At 41.3% G+C, this 24031-nt stretch overlaps 1 pseudogene across 1 annotated transcript in view; it reads right to left on the bottom strand.

Annotated features, from left to right (window-relative positions):
• Positions 1 to 250: 250 nt before the first annotated feature.
• The window catches only part of LOC143568785 (GDSL esterase/lipase At5g42170-like), a 59747-nt pseudogene continuing 35966 nt past the window's right edge, over positions 251 to 24031 (bottom strand). Inside the window, exons 2-6 of the transcript XR_013141680.1 lie at positions 5907 to 5944; positions 1391 to 1485; positions 1043 to 1266; positions 574 to 829; positions 251 to 455 (exon numbers count right to left, since the gene is read on the bottom strand). The product of XR_013141680.1 is annotated as a GDSL esterase/lipase At5g42170-like (transcript). The remainder of the gene's footprint in view (positions 456 to 573; positions 830 to 1042; positions 1267 to 1390; positions 1486 to 5906; positions 5945 to 24031) is intronic.

Here is a 24031-nt window from a genome sequence, read left to right on the forward strand (position 1 = left end):
CGTCAATATTTTAATGGTTTGTAGAAGAAAGTAGAGGTTAATTTTTTCAAAAAATTAAAATTCAAAAAGAGATATGACGGTTTAGCATTGTTGATGCTCAAACTTTTATTGGGAAGTAAGAAAGGGTTGACTTATTTATAATGTAATAGTGCCATGATCTTTACAACAGTTTATCTTATAGGTCAAACTCGTTTTTTTCGTTATGAAAAATAACAACTGTTTTGTTCTTCTACATAAATAGTCCGTGAATTAATCTTCTAGATGCTAGAACAATGTATTCACTAAATCTTGAAGAATTTGATTTACAATGATGCTACTTCCTTTTTCCGTCAGGTGGAAACCATCCCAAAAGAAATATTTAGACCGGTCAGGGCACGTAGGGGCTAGTTTGTTACGTAAATATGCCACCTCCAACTCTCCAGTTCCACAACATCCTTTGTCCACAACGTCGAACCCTAGCAAAATAGAAAATAAACAGAAGAAAAAGCTTTTTAAGAATTTGAGGCTGCAAACTGATTTTGATGATCTTAAAACCGTAAAAATAGGAGCCTTGCTAATAATTTAAAATTATACCGTATTTTTGATGGTTTTCGATAATGTTTATCAGAGCATTGTAGTAATCAATAACCACAACTCTGAATTGAGAATAGCTTGTTGTCGAAAACTGATGCTTTTTTTTTAAAATGTTGTTGGACAATTGTGCTGCATTGTTCTGGTCTTCTCCACAACTCCTCTGTAGACCTCCAGCTAAGGTCCTCATGGTAGGCAAACAACCGATGGGCACTGCGTTAAAGACAACTATCTTTCTTACTCCTAACGTGTATATTTCCTTCGGATGGGCATAGCTAACATATGTTAGAATATGATTTTAGACAACTTTCACAAACAATTTAATATTATCTTAATATTATATGCATGTTTTATATTACCAATCACTTGTTAATAGTTATTTTCCATTTAGCGAAGCAAAGTCTGGTTAGGTAAATAGACTACAATTAATAACATGCTTTAGAGTACTAAACTACTAATACAGAATAGGTACCTTAATGAAATCCAAGAGTAGATTTACAATCATGTTAGCATAAGATGGAGGATCATATTGTAATCTTCTAACGGGAAAGGAAAGAAACATATCGTTTGTGCCGGCAACTATCGCAACTACGCTTTGTTGATTATATTATTGGTAGCTTCTTCTCGAATATTTGTCTTGAGCTTTCCAATATATTGTTTAAACATGTCCAGTTGAACCGACATCGGTGTAGCAGACTAATTGTTGTATGTAAAATTAGGTGAAAAAGTAAGCACAACTCAAATGAATGTAAATATACATAACAATGGTATCAATTATTAACGTGAATATTTAAATTGAAAGCAAGGTATTCATTCATACCGATATCGTCGTTGTCATTGGATTAAACCCGCTGGCCGCTGAAGCAAAACTTACGCCTGTTTGAAGATCTTTGTCTTTTAATCAAGGGTCTAGTGTTAGATATTGAGCTAAATTGAATAGATGGTCAAGAGTTAGTCAATGACAGTTGAGTTAGATTGGTTATGTCAAAGTTGGTAAAGTTGAAGATGTTACTCAGCTGTAACTTCAGAGACTGTTTTGTTACTCAGTTGTAACTTCAGGGACTGTTTCTGTTATTTCTTAAAACATTGATGCTGAAGCCGTTAGCAAGTGGTTAGGGTTATAATTGGGGTTTTTTTTTCTCAATTTAGTTTTAATTCATTTTTATTGTAATCTTTCTCAGTACTCTCTCAGATTTCGATTTCTTTGTAATTGTTCTGATTGTTCATAATAATAGACGAGTAATCTTTTGATCGTGTTCTTCTTCTGGTGCTTTGTAATTCCGCTAAATAGTTAACAATTGGTACCAGAGCCTCGGCTCTTGATCTCAGAAGAAGGTTCTTGAAATTCGATTGAAGATTCTTCAATGGTGACTGGTGCAAAGTTTGATATTGAAAAGTTTGATGGAAAGAATGATTTTAGTTTGTGGCGGGTTAAGATGCGGGCACTGTTGGTACATTAGGGCATCTCCGATGCTTTGTTGGGTGAACCAAATATGCCGGAAGCATTGACAGACAAGGAAAAGAAAGATATTCTTGAGAAGGCCCACAGTGCCATTATCTTGAGTCTTGGAGATAGGGTTCTAAGGGAGGTGTCTAAAGAACTAACTACTGCAGGTGTTTGGGCTAAATTGGAAAGGCTCTACATGACCAAATCGTTAGCCAATCGTTTGTATTTGAAGAAAAGGTTGTATATGTTTCAGATGAATTCTGGTAAGTCAATTGAAGATCATATTGATGAATTTAATAAGATTATTCTTGATCTTGAAAATATTGAGGTGGAAATAGATGATGAGGATCAAGCAATTATTTTCTTGGCCTCAATACCTGTTTCATATGAACATTTTGTTGACACCTTAATGTTTGGGAGAGATAGTTTGTCAATGGATGATGTAGTGTCTGCTATGAATTCTAAAGAATTGCACAAGAAGGATGATACAAGGGATGATGGGGCTGATGGGTTGTTTGTTAGAGGTAGACCCGAATAAAGAAATCACAAGAACAAGAATTCAGTATCAAGATCCAAGTCTAAGGGAAAGAAGAGATGTTTTGTATGTAATTCAGAGAGTCATTTTAAAAGAGATTGTCCTGAATGGAGAAAGAAGAAGGCAGAATTCAAGTCTAACAAGAAGCATGGTGCTCAATCTGAAGAATCACAAGATGGTTATGATAGTGCAGAAGTCTACATGGTTGCTAATCAGGGATCAAAGACTGATTGGGTATTCGATAGCGGTTGTTCTTATCATATGACACCTCATAAGGAGTTCTTTAAGGATTTGATCTTGGAGAAATAGGGTGTGGTTCAATTGGGTGATGACAGTTCATGCCAGATTCAAGGTATGGGTACAATCTCTTTTAAGTTGAAGAAAGTTAGGTTCTCTAGGGGTATTCATAGAACAAAAGGGATCCTAGATTACATTTATGCAGATCTATGGGGGCCATCTAAGGATTTGTCACTTGACGGTGCCTCATATTTCTTGTCAATAATAGATGATTATTCACGAAGGGTGTGGGTATACATCATAATGAACAAGTCTGATGCATTTGATAAGTTCAAAGAATGGAAGACTCTTGTTGAAAATCAGACTGAAAAGAAAATAAAAAAGTTGAGAACAGATAATGGGTTGGAGTTCTGTAGTGGTGAATTCTTTAGATACTGTAAAGAACATGGGATTGATAGGCATCTTACTATACCAGGAACTCCACAACAAAATGGCTTGGTGGAAAGAATGAACAGAACATTGTTAGAAAAGGTCAGGTGTATGCTCTTTACTGCTGGTCTGCCAAAGTCTTATTGGGCAGAGGCATTGAAGACAGCTGCATATTTAGTGAACAGGTCACCATCTTCTGCTATTGAGATGACGGTTCCCATGGAGAAGTGGTCGAAGACTAACTATGATAATCTAAGAGTGTTTGGGTGTTTAGTATATTCTCATGTAAGTAAAGGCAAGTTAGAACCTAGAGCTCAAAAATGTATTTTTTTGGGATACCCTGAGGGTGTGAAAGGGTATAGGTTGTGGAGGTTGGAAAATGGTAGTCCTAAGATAATTGTTAGTCGAAATGTGGTTTTTAAGGAAAATATTTTGTATAAAGATGTTAAGGGTAAAACTGTAAATTACCAAGATGATGGTAAGAATGTTCAAATTGAGGTGGAGTTGCCTCAGGATGAACACAAGGACACAGTTGTTACTAGTGATCAATCTGAAAGTTCTCGAACAAGTAGTACAAGGCAGAGTATTGCAGCTAATAGGCCAAAAAGGAATATAGTTCCACCTATTAGGTTCAGAGATGATTTGTCAGCATTTGTCTTTTGTGTGGCTCCAGAAGAATCTGCAAGTGAATCATTGACCTATCAAGAGGCTGTATAGTCTAAAGATAAGGAGAAATGGTTAGCAGCCATGAAAGAAGAAATGAGTTCTTTGCTCAAGAATAAAACTTGGGTCATTGTAGATAAACTAGAAGATCAAAGATGTGTGGATTGCAAGTGGATCTTCAAGATAAAAGAGGGTTTAAAAGGAGAAGAACCCAGGTATAAGGCAAGATTAGTTGCCAAAGGATTTACACAAAGGGCTGGGATAGACTATGGTGAAGTGTTCTCACCTGTAGTCAAACATGCCTCTATAAGGGCAATTTTGTCATTAACAGCTGTATTTGACTTAGAGCTTGAACAACTTGATGTCAAAACAGCTTTTCTGCATGGTGATTTGGAAGAAACAATATATATGAGACAACCTACTGGTTTTGAGGTTGACAAAGAAGGGAATAAAGTCTGCTTGTTACAAAAGTCTTTGTATGGTCTCAAGCAATCACCGAGGCAGTGGTATTTGAAGTTTGACAGGCATGTAGTAACTCATGGGTTTAAAAGAAGCAGTTATGATATATGTGTGTACTTAAAAGAGTATGGTGACAAGCAGTACGTGTATCTTTTACTCTATGTAGATGATATGCTAATAGCTTGTAAAGACAAGCAACAAATTGATGAGACTAAAAGGTTGTTAATGGAAGCTTTTGATATGAAAGAACCTGGAGAAGCTAAGAAGATTTTTGGCATGGAAATCTGTAGAGATAGGGCTGCTGGTACTATAAAGCTATATCAAAGCTCTTATGTCAATAAGGTGCTTAAAGATTATTTCATGGATAACTGTAAGTCTGTCATTACATCACTTGCTTTACACTTCAGATTGTCTAGTTTGGATTCTCCAACTACTGATGAAGATAAGGGTAAAATGGTAAATGTACCATATGCAAGTGTTGTGGGTAGTCTTATGTACTTGATGGTGTGTACAAGACCAGATATTGGTTATGCTGTCAGTGTTGTTAGTAGATATATCAGCAATCCTGGGAGACAACATTGGGAAGGTATTAAATGGATTTTTAGGTATCTAAGTGGTACTATGCATAAAGGTTTAGTTTTTGGTAAAATAGATAATTCGGATCAGGTTATCAGTGGGTATGTGGACTCTGATTTTGCCAAAGATTTGGACAAAGGGAGGTCCATTACTGGTTATGTGTTTAAAGTTTTTGGTGGAGTTGTAAGCTGGAAGGCAACATTGCAAAAGGTTGTTGCCTTATCCACCACTGAGGCTGAGTTCATTGCGCTGACTGAAGCAGTTAAAGAGTGTATTTGGCTTAAAGGTTTCATGTCAGATATGGGTCTTGAAATAGAAGAAGGGCTGGTGTATTGTGACAATATGAGTGATATTCATCTGTCAAAACATCAGGTCTTTCATGAGAGATCAAAACATATTAGCCTAAAGCTGCATTGGATCAGAGAAGTTTTAAGTTCTAGGGAGATCAGGGTTGAGTATGTTGATACAAGACAATGCAGCTGACATGTTAACTAAGAGTGTGCCTGGAACTAAGTTTATGCATGTTTGGAATTATTGCATATTTCTTAGGTTCAGGGACAGTTTTGTTATTTTTCAATTTCTGCTCAAAGGTGGAGATTGTTAGATATTGAGCTAAATTGAATAGATGGTCAAGAGTTAGTCAATGACAGTTGAGTTAGATTGGTTATGTCAAAGTTGGTAAAGTTGAAGATGTTACTCAGCGTAACTTCAGGGACTGTTTTGTTACTCAGTTGTAACTTCAGGGACTGTTTCTGTTATTTCTTAAAAACATTGATGTTGAAGCCGTTAGCAAGTGGTTAGGGTTATAATTTGGGGTTTTTTTTTCTCAATTTAGTTTTAATTCATTTTTCTTGAAATCTTTCTCAGTACTCTCTCAGATTTCGATTTCATTGTAATTGTTCTGATTGTTCATAATAATAGACAAGTAATCTTTTGATCGTGTTCTTCTTCTGGTGCTTTGTAATTCCGCTAAATAGTTAACATCTAGAGATGCCGGAAGATAATCCTTCACTCCAAATGCCTCGGCTTCAAATTTCACAAAGGATAATTGCAGTTATTGTTGGAAAAAAAAATCAGTGAAACAAGAGTTTCCACAAAGTGAGAAATGTGTTTTTGACTTCTTTTTTCGCTAATTTGAACAACAATGATTATATGTAATTGCGATTTTCGAGCATAATTGGTATATATATTTGGTTTGTGTTCGAGTTCTTTCCAACGAACCTAATCATGTCCAGCTTAAAATCTATGATGGACAGGAAGGTATGTCAGTTTCAACACCTTCAATGATAGTGATAGTTGGTCATTTAATAATACGTTTTAGTAGGTTTTATAACTGTTGGTCGATTAATAATTGCCTAAAATAGTTTCCACTTGCGACATGGAAAACCTATGGTGTACATCTTAAACATAGTCCAAAAAGTTTGTTATGTGCATATAAACCATCGTCGTTTCTCGCTTGTTGTCAATTACGTTTAAATCGTTAACTCCGTCTAACTTTATCATTAAATTAAGCATAATCCAAAAGTTTGTTTTGTGCATATGAACCATCGTGGTTTCCCACTTGTTGCCAATTACGTTTAAATCGTTAACTCCGTCTAACTCTATCATTAAATTAAGTGTAAAAGTGACTTTTCACTAACGTATGAAGTCATATCGGTCTTTTTACATAAAATTATAAATTAATGTTAATAAAAGACTTTTATAAACTAAACAAGTTAAAAAAAAACAAATTATAACAATATACATTTACCAAACACCCTTCATTCACCATATAGCGTATATGTATATGTGATATCTAGCGTATATGTGTTAGTGTTTCCATATATGTGGTGATATTAGCATATATGTACATATACGCTTGTCGTTAGCCGTATATGTTTGCCTATAAATAATAGTTTATAATCTCTTCTACAATTAAATGAGAATTGATGATTTGAGTTTTACATGGTATCAGAGCATCTTGCTTGATCCGCTTTCGCATTATCTTCGATTAATCGGTTCTCATCTCCATTTGATCTCATTTCGTTGAGATCATCTTATCTTTCCCGATTTATTGAATCGATGTCTCTTCATTCATTCCAATTTCGGTTTGAATGTCGTTTTTGATTGAATTCGTAATCACTGTGTTTGTGGTTTTCCTCAACATTTCATCCCTTCAGACCTCATATTTGCGGTGTGCTACGGCGAGCTTTCCGACGGAGTTTTTCATTTTATTTTCGGTTCGCAGAATCGATTTTATCTCATCCGATCCTCTTCGGTTCAAATTTTCTTTTTAATCATCATTATTCATGGTTTTGGATTGATGATTTCAGCATAACCTCTATTTTGGCGACATTTTTCTGGCAAAACAGTGCGGATATGTTTACCATTCTACCAGCGTATATGCTCAACATCATCAGCGTATATGCACAAACGTTTTCCAGCCATAGTGTAACCGTTGTTTCCGGAAGTCACGTCATTCCGGCGTTAACTGTTTTCCGGCGATGTTCGTCTTTTCCAGCGTATATATTTATTGGCATGGCTCTTCTACCATTCGATGGCACTGATACGGATGACGAGGATGAAGACGATGTTGCTGATGATAGTCGGATTCCTTTGAGGGTTCATGTTGTGTGGTCTGTGGCATTCTTCTGCTTTCTTGTTTACGGTAATTTTCTCTTTGATTTTGTGGGCTACTAGTGTTGCTTACAAACCCGACCCGATGCTCACTACTTGTCGATGCTTCAGATTCGTAACCTCCGTCGCGTCAATCCATCCAACTTTTCCGGGAGGTGGGGGGGTTATTGATATAGTGTATATGTATATGTGCTAGTGTATCTGTGTATCTAGTGATATTAGCGTCTATGTACATATACGCTTGTCTAGTGTTTAGCTGTATTTGTTTGACTTTAAATAAAATTTTGTAATTTCTTTTACAATTGAATGAGAATTGATTATTTGAGTTTTACATCCCTACCTTCAAATTTTGGTTGCTCATCACCATCAGTCCACCACCCATCACTAGGGGTGCGCAAGATATCGAAAAAACCAATTCGAAAAAATCGAAAATTCCAAACCGAAAAAACCGAACCGAAACAAAAACCAGTGGTTTGGTTTATGTTTTTGTAAAAACCGCACTAACGGTTCGGTTTTGGTTTTGCATGTAAAAAAACGAATAACCTGAAGTGAACTAAATTCCTAAATTTTTATTTTTTTTATATTTTATATTAAGTAATTTATAAGAATTTAATAAATATGTAACTTCAATATTTTTGATCAAATGTATAATAGTCTATTATTTTACAATTAACAAAATTATTTATACCTAAATTCATTATTTTTTGTCAATTTATTTTTTGGCCTAAAATTTTCAAGCTCAAATGGCAAAAACAAAACCGAACCGAAACCAAAACGAAATTCGAAAAACCGAAATCGAACTGTTTCAAAAACTCCAAAAACCGAAGTTTTGGTTTTCGCTTTTGTTTTAACCAAAAAACGCACCGAACCGCACCACGCACACCTCTACTGAAGAGGTAGGTACCAGCAGAGCCCAGTTGGACCCGCAAGACTCACCTCAAAGAGGGACGTCTGCGTAGTTGAACCCACAAGACTCATCTTCAACAGGGACGTCTGCGCAAAGGCTAAACTCGCAACCCCTCGAAGAGGGACGTCTGCGTAGAAACCAACTGGGCCAGCAGGACCCACCATGCTCAGAGACGTGACGTCCTTACGCGCAGTACGCAAGCTGTTCCCGCAGGAAAAGCCTCCCAATGGTGAAGTACTCCGCCTGTTCCCGCAGCTGCGGATACAAGCCATCAGGGAAGGCTACCTGCGCAGCAAAGCTACACGCACAAGGCACTTAACTCTTAAATAATTCAGTAATGTCACCTGAAGAAGGAGTGAGCAAGCCGGGAACACTCCCGCACAAAGCCGGGAGAACTCCCGCCCAAATGAGCCAGTCCGTACGATACTGGAGGATCTTTTGTACTGTACCTGACGAGGTATGGACAAAAGATCTGACCAAGGGTACGACAGCTCACTGACAACAGTATGACGAGCAGCACGCTCTTGTACTGTATGTCACTATTAGCCGCTGCCTACTCACCAACCTGTCGGAGGACGTGCATGGCGTGGCCTGCAGTTGGTGGAACAGGAATAGTACACAGCCGGCCTGGTCACTATCAGCCGCTGCCTATCCACCAACCACCAGCATGGCATGTGCGTAGCCCACAGTTGGCAGAACAGGAACACTATTCAGCCGGCTGTACCTGCTTGGAAACCTACCTTCGGCTATAAATACTCCAACACCTTGGAATGGTATCATCTTATCTCATATCTCATATCTTGATATATTACCTGATATTTGCTCTAGTCATTCTCTTAATATACACTTATATTCAAGAGCAATCTAGTCTGATTCTCACGCCGGAGAGTTGTCACAAGGAGGTACCCCCCCTCTTCTCAGTGACGAGCTCACGGTGTCTGTTTTGCAGGTTATCAGAAGAACCATCTTCGCCGGATCTAACCCCTCGTGGGAAACATCTATTTAACCCCCAGATTATCCGTAATCTACCCGGGGTCGATTAGTGTTTCTTCATTGGCGCCATCCGTGGGATAAAAGCTAGAACTTAATCCTTTTCAGTTTTCTCAAAACTTCTGGTAAGATGGTTAAAGTTACTCCGGTCCCAAAACCAACGAGTGACCAAGAAACCCCGGTAACCACAACCCCAGCTACTGGGGGGAATACCGGCGACTACACAGTTTTTACGAACACTACCCCGGTTACCCAAGCCGGTGCAAGTGCAGTAAATTTTACGAACACTACCCCAGTTACCCGAGCTGGGGCAAGTGCAGTAAATAATCTTTCACTGGGATTCACCGATACCCAGTTAGAGAGACAACGAACGAGGCTCCCCCGCCAAACACTCGATGAAGTTAAAGCGTGGGCGGAAGCACGTCAAAAAGAATTCCAAGCTGAGTTGGATGAACGCTTACGTTCACTCCAACAGGCTGATGAATTCGGAGAGTACTTGGATGATGATTCGGTGGAATCCGATAGTGACGCAAACCCTCGTCATAGGGCGAAAGGGAAGCGTAAGGAAACGGACTCCCAACCGAGAAGGCATTTTGGAGAAACCTTCAAACCAAAAAACGCGGGTGAAAACCCACGTGACTTCTCCAAAACATTTAGACCAGCTGCAAATGCGGGAACGTCCAAATTTGCAGGAGACATTGCGGAAGCAATCGCCCCGAAAAGTGCCAAACAGATGTCCAACATCGGCACTTACGATGGTATATCTGATCCAGACGATCATTTGAATAGATTCATAGCGGGGGCAACCGTCAGTAGTTGGACGGAACCTACGTGGTGTTACATGTTCCAAATGACGCTTGTTGGGGCAGCTAGAGCGTGGTTCGATCGTCTACCGATCCACCACATCTACGATTGGGCAGACTTCCAACAGAAGTTCAGCCAACACTTCAGCCAACAAAGAAAGTATACCGAAGAGCAATGGACAATCCTCAACTGCATCCGAGAGGAAGATGAGTCTTTACTAGACTTCATCACGCGCTTCAATTCAAAGAAGCTAAGTCTGGGCACTATTAGCGAAGATCTTGTTCGCGCAGCTTTCATCCAGGGCGCGAAAGACCCAGAGCTCATCCGCACCTTAACGGGTAAAGATGGCATGCCGTCCACATGGGATGCCATCATGACAGCAGCTAAACGCTTTGCGGAAACGGAGAAGCAACTGGGTAGAGATCTTCCCCAGAGCACAAACCTCTACACCCAGAAAACAAGAGAAGACAACGTCCTTACCGCCCGACTAAACAAAAAGCGGAAGCTAGGCATTTGGCAGTCAAGGGTAAACTTTGACACCTCATCCGGCTTGCAACATCGGTTAGGCGGAAGGGATAACGTACAGTCGAACCAGAACTCCAGATGGACGCCACTCACCAAAAGCGTCACCGAGATATTCGCCACTGAGAAGCTCCCATGGCCAAAGGCTCCAATAATCCGACATCGTCACAATGCTGATCGGAGCAAATACTGTGACTTTCACAGGACAAAAGGCCACAACACTGAAGAATGCACAGACGTGAAGGACATTGTCGAAACATTTGTCAGAGATGGGACGCTCGCGCACCTCATGGCGTAACGAACGCTGAGCAGGCTGATGCGTGTAGAACCCCAGTTGGGGAAAACACGAATAAAACTGCAGCTTCAATGTTGGAGACTACATACTGCATAAACAACGAGATTCCGAACCAAATGCATATCGGCTCGAAAGGCTCGATGACACTCCCAAGAACATGGAAGGGAGCTCAATTACACAGTGTGCATGTAGATCAATTCCAAACTTGTAAAAGAAAAGGCCCAGAGCCACTTCTAATGGAAATGATTATCCTTGTCACATTGACGCTGATGGTTTTACATTTATACTTATAAACTTTCCACACTGATGCCGGTCTTCACCACATACATAAGTGGGGAAAGAAGTCGTTGCGTGTGGAAGGCGGCAAAACCCGCATAAACACAAAACGGCAAACCTTCACGCAGGTCAGTCATAGGTAAAGTTCGGTCATCCCACTATATGAAAGTGCCGGTCTTAGCCGCACAAATCATGATAGAGGAAACCGAACTAACCTATTGATAACCGCGCGTCGAACGGTTAATTTATTCAAAACACTGATGCCGGTTTTCACCGCATAAATGTGTAAAGAAATCGTTGTGTGTGGACGGCGGCAAAACCCGCGTAAGCACAAAAAACAGATGAAGACAACATTCACGCAGGTCAGTTATAGGTAAAGTTTGGTGATCCCACTAAATGAAAGTGCCGGTCCTAACCGCACAAATCAGGATAGAGGAAACTGAACTAACCTATTGACAACCGCGCGTCGAACGGTTAACTTATAAAACACTTAGAAAATTTCTAACGAAAAGATGAGGAAAACCTCCACGCAGGTGAGATATAGGTAAAGTTTAGCCATCCTACTAAGTGCAAGTGACGGTCTTACCCGCACAATCACGAAGGAGGAAGCAAAACTTCAACCTATTATCTACCACGTTCAAAGGCTAACTTATTCTAAACACTTAGAAAATTTCTAAGATAAGGAAAACCTCCACGCAGGTGAGATATAGGTAAAGTTTAGCCGTCCTACTAAGTGCAAGTGACGGTCTTACCCGCACAATCACGAAGGAGGAAGCAAAACTTCAACCTATTATCTAACACATTCAAAGGTTAACTTATTCAGAACACTTGGAAAGTTGCTAAGTTAAACTACAGTATGCACAAGTGAATCATACATTGTTTATGCGGCAAAACAAGTGCCAAATTAAACTATATGCATGACCAAGTCGTACAACGTTTATAAAGCAAGAGTAGCGGTCCTACCTGCACAAAGATTTATATTTCATAATAATTCAAGTATAACAAGAATGGCCGGGTATCTACCCGCCTACAAGAATATAAATCTATACAATGTAAACCTATCCTAACAGTGGGAAGGGATCTAAAGGTTCAAGCTTCAGGACCACTTCCTCCAAACCCACTTGTACCCGCACCATCACTTGGCTGTGGCGGTTCAAGGAAGGTCTTGAGAATGGTTAACCCATCATCAGCAGCAGCAACTTCGTTCACCTTCTCCACCACCGGATGCGGGAAGGCAGCATACTGGTTCACTGCTTGGTCATATACAGCTTCAGTATCCACATCATATAAAGGGAAGTTGGAAGGCGGGATGCCCTTCTCAACAAACCCTAGACCAAGCAGGAAGCCGGCCTTTTCCCCATCCTCATGAGAAGCGTTGAGGGCTGCGCTCATGGCATCGTCATATGATGTGTCCGTGAAGACTCGATGCACAACCTACAAGAAAAAATTCAAGTATCAAAACCTTTTCTATGTACAAAGAAAAGCGTAAAGATATTATGAAATTACGCATATCTGAGACAACGCTTCTCGAATAAGCCATTCCTTGGCAACCAGAGCCTCCTGGAGGGCAGCTTGAGCTTGGTTACGGGCGCGTTTGGCTTCACTTTTGTTAAGGTTGGCGAGCAACACTTCCTTAGCAGCAGCCTCTTCAACGCCCTTTAGCTTCCGCTCAGTGTGGTCAAGCACGCCCCTCTGGTCCAAGATCTCCTGGAGCTTCTTGGCGTCTTCCATAGCCAAGGCATCATGAGCCTGCTGGAGCCTCTCTAGCTTGGCTTTAAGCTTCTCATTCTCAATGCGTAGAGGCTCAGCAACAGCTTCAGCCTTGGTGGCCCTCTCAGTTGCGTTCCGTGCAGTTTCCTTAGCAAGCCGAAGCTGTTCGTTAACAGCTTGGGCAGCCTTGGAACGGGCCTCGAGACGGGCCTGAACTTCAACTTCAAGGGCCTGGAAGGCCTTCTCCTTTTCCGCAGCCACTGCGGCAAGCCTCTTGTTCTCCTCCCGGATGGCCCGCGCCTGAGCCACTTCCAGGCTACGCGCCGTCTTTAACTTGTCGTTTTCACGACAAAGTAACTCGACGCGCGGCTGCATCCGGGCAAGGAGAATCCGCAGTTCATTCGACAGCCTACCCTCCTGGTAGCTGGACATGGCTTCCCCCAGCGCACCGGCGGGGGCGGCGTGGCGCGCCCATTCGACGCATTCTACAGGCGTCCGAAGGGTTGTTCCTCGGCGGATGTTCCATCGTGGAACATACACTTCATTGGAATCCGACATTGCAAAAGCAAAAAGCAGTTAGGAAAAGATGATTAAAAAAAATATATATATAAAATAAAGGCCAAAATAACCCTACGCACCTGTAGGGTCGACGACAGGCCTGTAGCCGCCAAACCCATCACCAGAACCTAACGGATATCCATCCAAGAGGTCAGGCAGATGGGAAGGAGGCAGAGATTGGCTTGACGCCCCAACCCCGGACATACCTGAAGGACCGGCCGTAGTCGCCGGCGCCGGAGGAGGCATAGCGGAGGCCGCCGCGGTAGAAACCAGCGTTGGTGAACTCACCGGAGGTGAACTCACAACCGCGGCTGCGGAAAAATCCACAAAAACACTCACCGCCGGCTCAGTGAAAGAATCAGTGAATATGGCACTACAGCCGGCGGAGATGTCGTCACAGTTGGAACAGTTGGCTCAACTGGGTGAGCAACTGAACCAACTGAAGCAGGCGCAGTCGCCTGGGTCATCGCCTCAGGTAGGTTGACCAAGCCTACCATCATGGGTCCGGAGGTGCTCCTCCCCGCTCCACCCTGGAATGCGGTAGCATCCACGCCTGCACAAAGAAGATATAAGTATAATGGTGGAAAGCTATGCAGTAAAAGTAAAGGAAGATTATACTTACGGGTTTTCTTGAGCCTAAAGGTGCGAACAGGCGGGGACGAACCCGATGGAGCCGGCCTCTTCATACCGGTCACCGTCGTCGTCCTGGGCTGCTCGGAGGTGACAGTCGTCTCAGCCTCCGGAGCAGTGGTCTCAACACCACCTGGGTTCCCCGCCGCCTCCTCGCTCTCGGTCTCCGAGTTTGACCGGTTCCCCTGATCGGCGGTGGAGGCAACCTTCGCCTTGCCCTTTCCGCCAGCAGCCTTCTTCTTCCGCGTGAAGAAAGGACCGTCTGCGGATTCCTCATCAGAAGATGACAGAATTAGAGGAATTCCAGCAGAGGTTTCAGCATTGAGAGGTCGAGGGTTGAATAACTCCTTACCTGGCCGCGTGGCGCTCAGAATTGGGTGGCCTGGCGGGTAGACCTCCACAAACCGATCCCTCGTTTGCTCCAGGATGGGCAACTCGTTCTCATCAAGAGCACGAGTACCCATCCGAGCGGGACCATCAGCCTCACGCGGATGCAGGAGCGACTGCAAATCATTCCCCTCTGAAATAAAAAAAGAAACAGTTAGAAGAAAAACCTATATCAACAAAGAAGACAGAGCATACCGTAAGGGACAGAGTTCAAACCGTATTCGAGGACGATGGGAATCTGTGACGCCTCCTTCCACACCCGGCTCATCCCGAGCATCACCATCCCGGACTTCGCAAAACGGTACACCGGAGTCTGGATCCGGGAGATCTTGCCGAACCATTCCGCCTCCTAGTAGTTGAGGGCGTGAAGGGCGGGGAGTGCTCTCCCATTCTTAAACGTCATCGCTAAGGGGACGACGCGAGCGGAAATATAGAAAAATTCCCGCTTCCACGACCGAAGACTGCGCTCGGTAGCGCAGATCTTCAAACCCTTGATCCGATTGACCAAGGTGTACCACCCCTGGATGCACCTCCAGGAGTAGAAGGTCATCAACCGATCAACGTGGGGCTCCATGCCCAGAACGAGGCACACCCACTCAAAGTGGCGGATCTTGGCGATCGCCATCGGGTGTACCTCCGTCAGATGCACACCGTGCCTCTCCAAGACAAGGCATACAAACTTCGTCAATGGGAACCTGAGATTCCCATAAACGAAGAATGCAGCATACACCCCTATTTTGCCCTTGGGGGCATCGTACACCGTCTGGTGTGGTTCCGGAAACTCATGCTTGAACGGCTCGAGCATGAACTTCCGGACGACGTACTGATAGAGGTCGGCCGGAAGAGCACACTGGCACTCGCCAGCAGTACTCTTGTCATCCTTGTCCGACGTGGACGACGGATTCTCGGCGTACACGTCAGACTCCTCGGCAGTAGCCTGAACATCATGGGAAGAAGACATTCTGGAAGGATGAAAGGCAACGATTTCAGAGAATATTCGCCGGAAATCGCTTAGAAGGAGAAGATAGAAGTGAAGGTGTGGATTACAAAGGACCCTCTCCCCCTTTATATACTTATCGCAATGAATGCGATGAATTTAATGCGGATGAGAGAGAAAAGAGCTGGTGCAATGAAACTATGACACGTGGAAAAAGCAAGCTGGCAACAGCTGTTGACGGGACGCGCGCCGTAAAATCCGCACCCGCGCGCCCAAAAAATCGCGCCCACGCGCCTGAAAAAGCGTCTGGAATGACCATGTACTGTCACGTCGCCATAACTTCCTGCACGTCCTGACACTGTCAGAAGAAACCGTCGGACGACGTTTCAACAGTTTGGACTGTTCTTATCCTTTCACCAACTCTTCGAATTTCAAAGATTCAAAAAGATTCAAAAGTAAGCGGGAATATACCCCTTACCTTGGCAGCCAAGTAACTATAAGACAGGTGCAAGTACAGTGTTAAGGCAAAACCCTTCACATACTTAGCACCTGCAGGGAATTGAAGCCAAGAATACCTCGGCAACCAAGTAACCATAAGACGGGTGCGAGTACAGTGTCAAGGCAAAACCCTTCACATACTAAGCACCCGCAGGGAATTGAAGCCAGGAATACCTTGGAAGTAAAGTAACTATAAGACGAGTGCGGGTACAGTGTCAAGGCAAAACCCTTCACATACCTAGCACTCCGCAGGGAATTGAAACCAAGAAGGATCTTCCGGGCCATGCTTGCGGAAACGGGAATAACATCCCCGCATAGCGGGAACGTCGAGAACTAGATTGATTGAAGCTCCAAGATGGAATTGGTTGTTTAAACATAATTGATCACTATGTTCAAAACTACCAAAACCTCATGGAGAATCTACACAAGTGGAACTCAACGCTCCTGAGTTGCGAGGAGGTTACATACATACCCGCATCATACCCAAAGATCAAGCAGGAAAGTCGGGAATTTCTGCACGTGACATTAGGACTTCCGCGGGAAGAATCCCCATGGAAAACCATAAAACTAAACCCTTTTCAAAACCCTTTGCTTAAGTCCAAAAGTTCACCTCACTTATTAACAATTCATGAGAAGAACATTGGACTGGGGGGACTTGAAGAGGTAGGTCCCAGCAGAGCCCAGTTGGACCCGCAAGACTCACCTCAAAGAGGGACGTCTGCGTAGTTGAACCCGCAAGACTCATCTTCAACAGGGACGTCTGCGCAAAGGCTAAACTCGCAACCCCTCGAAGAGGGACGTCTGCGTAGAAACCAACTGGGCCAGCAGGACCCACCATGCTCAGAGACGTGACGTCCTTACGCGCAGTACGCAAGTTGTTCCCGCAGGAAAAGCCTCCCAATGGTGAAGTACTCCGCCTGTTCCCGCAGCTGCGGATACAAGCCATCAGGGAAGGCTACCTGCGCAGCAAAGCTACACGCACAAGGCACTTAACTCTTAAATAATTCAGTAATGTCAAGCCGGGAACACTCCCGCACAAAGCCGGGAGAACTCCCGCCCAAATGAGCCAGTCCGTACGATACTGGAGGATCTTTTGTACTGTACCTGACGAGGTATGGACAAAAGATCTGACCAAGGATACGACAGCTCACTGACAACAGTATGACGAGCAGCACGCTCTTGTACTGTATGTCACTATTAGCCGCTGCCTACTCACCAACCTGTCGGAGGACGTGCATGGCGTGGCCTGCAGTTGGTGGAACAGGAATAGTACACAGCCAGCCTGGTCACTATCAGCCGCTGCCTATCCACCAACCACCAGCATGGCATGTGCGTAGCCCACAGTTGGCAGAACAGGAACACTATTCAGCCTGCTGTACCTGCTTGGAAACCTACCTTCGGCTATAAATACTCCAACACCTTGGAATGGTATCATCTTATCTCATATCTCATATCTTGATATATTACCTGATATCTGCTCTAGTCATTCTCTTAATATACACTTATATTCAAGAGCAATCTAGTCTGATTCTCACGCCGGAGGGTGGTCACAAGGAGGTACCCCCCCTTCTCAGTGACGAGCTCACGGTGTCTGTTTTGCAGGTTATCAGAAGAACCATCTTCGCCGGATCTAACCCCTCGTGGGAAACATCTATTTAACCCCCAGATTATCCGTAATCTACCCGGGGTCGATTAGTGTTTCTTCATCTACCCACCGCCGCGATTATTGTTCAAGACCTTCAAATTTAAAATGGATCCATCAACACAACCCACCAATTGCTTCTAATCATGTCAGAATCGTTGCCGAAACAGAACTCTCTTCTATGATATTGTCAAAATCCGCCAGTTAAGATGAATAGGGATCAAGAATATCGAAGATTGTGTTTATGTTGTCTAAGCTTATTGCATTCGTGATTCTGCTTCTGTTGTTGCTAGATGACGATGGATGGTGGTGTTGTATGAATATTATAATCATATGTAGGTTGGGCGGAGTGGTGTGGTTTACTTTGATGGCCTGAGATGGGGTAGATGTCTAGATGATGGCCTGAGAGGTGCTGGATGTATATGAAGAGGATTAATTTGGGTTGGGTTTGGGTATAATCATTTTTTAAAAATAAAATATTAAACAAACTGAAAAACGTATCTACCCTTGACTTAATGATAAATTAGAGGAAGTTAACAATTTGGACATAGTTGGCAATAAATGGGAAACCTTGATGGTCCAGATGCACAAAACAATTTTTTGGACGAAAATCGCATTAGCGACCAAAACATTAGGGACGATTTTGACACTGTACTTAATGAAAAAGAACAAAAATATGAAGTGTAAGCAAGAAACCCTTAGCATTAGTTTAGGTATGGTCTTAGAGCATTCCATCCTATCATATCCCCTATATTTTATGTGTGGGGGTTTTTACAATGCAGTGAGTAGTTTAAGGTGTTATGAGTGAACGACAGAGAAAAGGTAATGATATTTCTTTATATTTGAAAAGTTATTGTTTATGTCATATAACTTTTTAATATATATTGAAACTAGGTTTGATTAAAGAAGAGAAAAAATGTAATGATAAAGATATAAAAAAATAGTATTTAATTGAAAAGTAAAATTATTGTACAAAGTGTGACAAAATGAAGAGGATATGCAACCATTAAAAAAACCATCAACAAAATAAAAAAAAATTAAAAAAAAATCATAACTTAAAATTAAAGAAAATGAAAGAAAGTAAAAACATAAAAATGTTTCCATCGTCTTCCTCGTTCTAAAAAAACAACGTTGAGAAAAAAAATTCATTGTTTTTTATCTATCATTGTGTTTTTGTTTATTTTCTTCATTGATTGTGTATTTTTTTCCTTAATATTGTGTCTTTTTTTTATATTGTGTTATATTACTCAATATTGTGTTTTATTTTGTTTAGCATTGTGTTATATTTTGTGATTTATTGTGTCTTTTTTATTTATTATTGGGTTTTTTTTTGTTTTTTTTTTTTGTCATTTTGTCTTTTCTTCGTATTTTTTTAATGTGAATGACGGTGAAACATTTTGGTTTTTTTTTTCAATTTATTTTTTGACGTGTGATCTTTTTATTATATTTGAATTATGGTTTGGAATATTTTTTTACACGAATCCTTCAAACACTTCTCTTTTTTGTTTCCATTTGCATTTTAACTTTTCCCTTAATTGAAAAGGAAAGAAAAAGTAAGGTAACTTTTAGTGTAAATTTTAAAATTTAAAGATAGAGGAAAAGATGAGAATATTCTTAATATACTAGTTATCATACCGATCTCACTAAGGCTGTGGGGGTCTATATTCATACCCCTTAACTACAAGTAGGCGTCACATCATCCACTTTATTTCCTTGTACCCTATCTCACCTAAATGAAATCGTTTTAACCACTTAACCCTTCCCAATTTATTTTAAAAACAATTTTTAAATTACCGTGTGAGTGTAGAGGATTTGAAGTTTGTTAACATTTTAACTAATCTTTTTTTAACACCTCTTAATCTAGTAAAGGAGTGGTATCCCACTCTTTAACTAGTGATAAATCAATTTTAACGCTTCGAGTGTTAATGCATACTCTAAGGCCTAACACTAACATGATTTCCTATGACTTAATGTGGCATTTTTTTTTACCTAAATCTAACTCATTTAGACAAAGTAGTCTTATTAATAACCTGTAAGTCTACTTATTATCATAAACATATCCTTAACACCAACAGTGTGTTTCAGGAGAGATTAGGGTTAGCTGTCATATCTGACAAGATATGGACATGTGAAGAGAAGACAGACGACGAATCCTATTAGATCCGTAGAAAAATTACTATAGGGAAGAGGAGGGATAGAGGCCGACGTAAATTGACTTGGGATGAGAGGATTAGAAATGATTTGCTAGACCTGAACCTCTCCAAGGACATTTTTGAGGATATGAACTCTTTGAGACGTAGAATTAATGTTAAAAATTTTTAGGGAGAAATGAATACCTTAGGAGATCCTTTACCTTATGTTTGGTCACACACCATTATGTAATTTTCTTTTCATATGTTATATATTTTTTATCTATTTATGTATTAGTATTATTATTTTTACTACGTGCTATTATTAATTATATTACTATTGAACTTTGATTTCCTCTTATATTCGCTCATACATATGTTTTTTAGAGCTGATGGTCTCTCTGGAAGCCACCTCTCTGTCTCATTGGATGGAGGTACGGTATGCATACATACCACCCTCCCCAGACCCTACTTATAGCTTTGCTATTAGTAAAATTTCACTAAGTATGATTGATTGATCCTTAATACCAACCTAATTTTTTTATGGCCTATTGTCACTTTATGTAACCTAAAACGCCGCATTTACACAAGACAAGGTTTATTGCACCTTATTGTAAGACATACCTATCACAACTTTATATAACCTAAAATTACTAACTAAAGATGATAATATCAGTTGGTGTATCGAACCTACACTCATACGCATGTAGGTGACATCTAAATTACTTATTGGGACTTTGCATAACACAGTGGAACTACAAGTCTTGTTAGGTCAAAGAGTATTCACAGTATCTTTTTTAAATTATATGAGGTGTCCTATATTTTATAGAGTGTGTTTGTAAGTGGCTGTGAGTGAAGGAGATGTTATTATTCATGAATAAATTTGTAAAAACACTGTTCACCAACTATAATTTTTAATACTTGTTGGAGGTTCTGTTCACCAACTATAATCTAATATGCAGGAATATATTATGCAAGGGAACAAGTTCACCTTTTCGTCTGGCACTGGGAATGAATGTAAATTGAGCAAAATTGATCGTGTGTTGGTGTGCCAAGAGTTTTTTAACAGATGGTCTGGGGCTTGTTTAAGGGCTTTATCGCGGGTTTTGTCTGACCATAGCCCGTTGTTGCTTTCGGTGCATGATTCTAACTTTGGAGCTAAACCTTTTAAATGGTTTAACTCTTGGTAAGAGAGGGATGGGTGTGAGCAGGTGGTTATTGGGGCCTTACAGGGCTCTTATGGTAATGGTCCAGCGGATGTTATGCTTCATAGGAAGTTGGGTGCGGTTAGAAGTGGGTTGAGAGATTGGTGGAAAAAGGTGTCTAATAAAGAAGAAGAACATTTGGAGCTGATTAAAAAAGATATTCAAGATTTAGAGCGCTTAATGGAGACTCGGGAGTTAGAGGAGGAGGAAGTTTGGGTTTGGGAGGAAGGAAAAAAGGAAATGGAGAATATGTTGATTTTAAAAAATCGGGATCTTCAACAGAAATCTAGAGTTAAATGGGCTTCTTTAGGGGATGAGAACTCGGGTTTTTTCATCGGTGCATCAAAGGGAGGAGGGCTGCCAATGCTATTTCGGGGTTGGTAGTAGATGATTCTTGGATCTCTAAACCGCCTCTAGTTAAAAAGGAGGTTTTGAGATTTTTCAGGAATCATTTTAAGGATTATTGCTTTCACAGACCCGTTTTTTGTTGTGATTATTTGAAACAGGTCTCGGAGGGAGGTATTTGGGAGCTTACAAAGGTTCTCTAAGGAAGAAGTTAAGGCGGCGGCCTTTGATTGTGGTGCAGATAAATCGCCTGGGCCGGACGGCTTTAACTTTAGGTTTATTATGCACTTCTGGGCGTATTCAGAGGAAGAGTGTATGAAGGTGTTTGAAGAATTTTATCATTCTGAGGAAATAAGCAAGGAGTGCGGCTCTTCTTTTATTACACTTTTTGCAAAAACTAAGACGCCTATGGGATTGAAGGACTACAGACCTATATATCTTATTGGGGTTATTAGTAAGATTATTTCTAAAGTGGTTACGGCTAGACTGAAGAAAGTTATTGAGAGGTGATCTCGAATTCGCAATCGGCTTTTGTGAAGGAGAGATACATTCTTGATGGCCCTTTGGTGCTTAATGAGGTTATTGGGTGGGTCAAGAAAATAGAAGAAAAGTATCCCTGTTGAAATTAGATTTTGAAAAGGCTTACGACAACGTGAGTTGGGAATTTCTGTTAGATGTCTTGTCTCGTATGGGTTTTCCCCCAAGGTGGTGTATGTGGGTGAAAGGGATTTTGCATTCTGCTCGGTCTGCGGTCTTGGTAAATGGTTCGCCTACGTTTGAGTTCCAATGTCAAAAGGGACTTAGACAAGGAGACCCATTATCGCCGTTTCTTTTCCTTGTTGTCATGGAGGCTTTGGCTTGCTTGTTTGCTAAAGCTAGCGATTTGGGGATGTTGGAAGGGGTGAAGCTCCCGCATGGCGGTCCGGTTGTGTCACACCCCCATCTTAGGCCTAGGAGCGTGACCCAATAGTTGGTACCAATATTGTAAATAAATCAGAGTTACGTTAGTTTGCGGAAGACTTATAAAACTTCAAGGATCAAAACATAACTTTTATATTTACATTCAAAAGACGGGATTATGAACACCCTTTTAAGTTAAGAAAAGATTATATGTTTATAAATACAAACCACCATGTTAAGTTTACAAAAGAAATCCGAGCCATCAGATTTATATACAAAGCACTTCGATATCCCAAGCACTAAACTTGTTCACCTGCGAAATGTAAGAAAATACGTCAGCAACGAATGCTGGTGAACATGCTGACGCAAAAATATTTTCTTTTACTTAATTACTCCTCGAGGCTACGCCTGCCTCGGCCCAACGTGGCTTAGGAATAACCAAGTCAAATAACACATTATAAATACGAGCCTCTACGCTAGGTCACCTCAGCAAACACCGCAGCGTTCGACTTAGTTAAGTACCCTTAAATATACACAACGGTCGTACTCCCTGCAGGAGAGCATCCTACGACCAAGGGTGGTGCGATCATGACCATATATCGCATAGTACCACCTATGTAAGGATCCAGACATACGACATACGTATACCACAGCCTGAGGGCTAGGTTTATACCCTTATTCCTAATGGTTTTAGGAACACCAAGTTCCTTGTAAACAATTTCTTAAAGCAAGTCGACTCATTTTAAAATAAGTAAAAGTTTGGGGGCGTATTCACCTTGTCTCTTTAGGATCGGCTTCACTCACCGTCCAAGGGTCTTTCCCTTACTTTATCTCGAACCTATAGTTACGAGTATAAATATTTGTTAGTCGGATACACGATCCGGCTTAAGACCTTTAGTCTTATATCTTAATCCTCGATTGAACCTTTAGTTCAATTCTTATTTACTTAAAAACCTTAAGTTTAAAAGTAATTTTTAAACCTTTAGTTTATATGAAAACCCGATGTTTCTTCTCTTCCAAGAAACGTAATCTTTTTTTTTATTATTTAAAAATACTCTTATTCAATAAATAATAATTTCATAACAAAGAATATATACATATATATTTACACACATATATACGTATTCAACAATTATTCAATAATCATATTTTCATTCGTTTCTTAGTTATGTTTTCTTTTCTTTTTCTTTTATCGAGGTATCGATTATATCCTCGACTTAAGGCTTAAGCCTTGAATATAATATTAGATTATATTGAATTCGATATTATGCCTAACCTTAAGTGGCGTAAAGAAACTCTAGAGACTCGAGCAGCACCCCAACGCCGCTTTACTTTGCTCGACACGCTAATCGAGATATGCCAAATCTTCAATACTCGTGGGCACGCACTTCGAGAACAAACGCCATTCTTGGTTTAATGTGGGTGGAGGGTGGCACGCACTTCGAGGAAACGTTACACACAAACAAGGGATCGGGGCACGCTTATTGAGGTATTATTGCACGCTTATCGAGGAAAGGCTAGAGAGAGAGTAGTGAGAGGTTACAGCTGATTTGGTGTGCAGATTTGAAATGCCCATGGTTGCTATTTATAGGCGATTTTTGGAACCCCAACGCGGTACGCGATGGGTCCCTGGGCTGACCTATAGCGTACCACGATATAGGTCAGATGACGCGGCAGGTAGGCCTGCCACGTGTCGACACGTGGCAGGCACCGCTCCACGTGGGGACACGTGGCGACAACCGGTGCCACCGTGTGCACGTGGCA

This window comes from Bidens hawaiensis, unplaced genomic scaffold (genome assembly GCF_021521415.1).
Source record: "Bidens hawaiensis isolate Kalapana, Puna unplaced genomic scaffold, B.hawaiensis_p1.1 tig00000001_1, whole genome shotgun sequence".
NCBI classification, from domain to species: Eukaryota; Viridiplantae; Streptophyta; class Magnoliopsida; order Asterales; family Asteraceae; genus Bidens; species Bidens hawaiensis.